This window comes from Propithecus coquereli, unplaced genomic scaffold (assembly GCF_000956105.1).
Source record: "Propithecus coquereli isolate 6110/MARCELLA unplaced genomic scaffold, Pcoq_1.0 Scaffold151, whole genome shotgun sequence".
Classification (NCBI taxonomy): Eukaryota; Metazoa; Chordata; class Mammalia; order Primates; family Indriidae; genus Propithecus; species Propithecus coquereli.
In genome coordinates this window covers 1032546-1034560 of record NW_012139525.1, presented here as the reverse complement: position 1 = coordinate 1034560, position 2015 = coordinate 1032546, and positions in this window count along the sequence as shown.

The following is a 2015-nucleotide window of genomic DNA, read 5'->3' as shown; positions in this document are numbered from 1 at the left end:
TTTTTTTTAGAAGATTTTTTATTGCTGCTCCAATTTCTGCTCTTGATATTGGTTTGTTCAGGAGTTCTATTTCCTCCTGATTGAGCTTAGGGAGGTTGTCCATTTCCTCCACATTTTGTAGCTTTTGGGCATATAGATTTTTATAGTATTCAAAGATAATGTTTTGTATTTCTGTGATGTCCGTAGTAATCTCTCCTTTTTCATTTGTGATTGAGTTTATTAAAGTCCTTTCCTTTCTAGTTCTTGTCAATCTAGCAAGAGGGCTATCAATATTGTTTATGTTTTTGAAAAACCAGCTTTTGGTTTTACTGATCTTCTATATAGTTCTTTTATTCTCAATTTCATTTAGTTCTGCTCTAATCTTACTTATTTCCTTTCTTCTACTAGATTTAGAATTAAATTGCTCTTCCTTTTCCCGTTCCTTGAGACAGTTTATTAGCTTGTTGATTTGTGAGCTTTCTGTCTTTTGGATGTGAGCATTTAATGCTATCAATTTTCCTCTCAGGAATGCTTTTTCTGTATCCCAGAGGTTTTGATAGCTTGTGTCACTGTTATCATTTAATTCAAAGAATTTTTTTGATCTCCATCTGAATCTCTTCCTTCACCCAGCAGTCATTCAGCAATAGATTGTTTAATTTCCATGGCTTTGTGAAGCAGTGAGTGTTTCTGTTGTAATTGATGTCTTGTTTTATACCACTATGGTCTGAGAAGATACACGATAAAATTTCTATTTTTTTAAATTCATTGAGGTCTGATTTGTGGCCTAGTATGTGGTTGATTTGGAGAAAGTTCCATGAGCTGATGAGAAGAACGTATATTTGGCTTTATTTGGGTGGAATGTTCTGTAGATGTCTGTTAGATCCATTTGTTCTAGAGCTCTGTTTAAGTCCATTATTTCATTGCTTACTTTGTTTGGAGGATCTATCCATTTGAGACACTGGGGTGTTGAAATCCTCTGCTACTAAGGCATTACTGTTTATCATGCTATTTAGTTCACACAGGTTTTGCTTTATATATCTGGGTGCTCCTGTGTTGGGTACATAGATATTAAGAATTGTTAAATTTTTCTGTTGGATTTTTCCTTTCACCATTATATAGTGACCATCTTTTTCTTTCTTTTTGCTGTTTTAAAATTTATGCTGTTTGAAAACAGAATTGCTATCCCCACTCTCTTTTGGTTTCCATTTGCCTGAAAGTTTGTTTTCCAACCCTTGTCCTTGAGTCTGAAAGCATCTTTGTGGGTTAGATGAGTTTCCTGGAGACAGAAGATACTTGGCATATAATTTTTTATCCACTCAGCCAGTCTATGTCTCTTCAAAGCACAATTCAAGCCATTCACATTTATTGAGAGGATTGATATTTGGGGTGGATTTCCGTTCTTCTTGTTGGGTAAGTTCTTATTGTTTTGTTTTACCTCTCAAGCCATTGTGGAATCTGAGTTCTTGGCTTTAACTCTTGAGTGTTTTTAATTTTGTAGGTGTATTGTGCTGTTAAGTGTATAATGCAGATCTCAGTACTTCCTGCAGAGCAGGTCTGGTCTTCACAAATTCCATCAGTGATTGCTTGTCTGTGACAGTCTTTATTTCTCCTTCATAGATGAAGCTCATTTTTGCCTGGTAAAGCATTCTAGATTGGCCATTGTTCTGTTTAAGAAGATTGAGTCTGTGTCCCCAGTCTCTTCTGGCTTGTAGGGTTTCATTTGAGAAGTCTGCAGTTAGTCTGCTAGATTTTCCTTTGTAGGTTATCTGTTGTTTTTGTCTTACTGTGTGAAAGATTTCCTCTTTTGTGTTTACTTTGGCCAGTCTGATAATTATGCGACATGGTGTTTGCCTATTCACATTGAGTCTCCCAGGAGTTCTGTGTGCTTCTTGTATCTGGATATCTAGGTTTCTGGACAGGACAGGCATATTTTCCTCCAGTATTCACAGAAATAGATTTTCCAGCCCTTGTGTATTTTCTTCTTCTCTCTCTAGGATACCTATAATTCTTATATTTGGTTTCTTTACATAATTCCA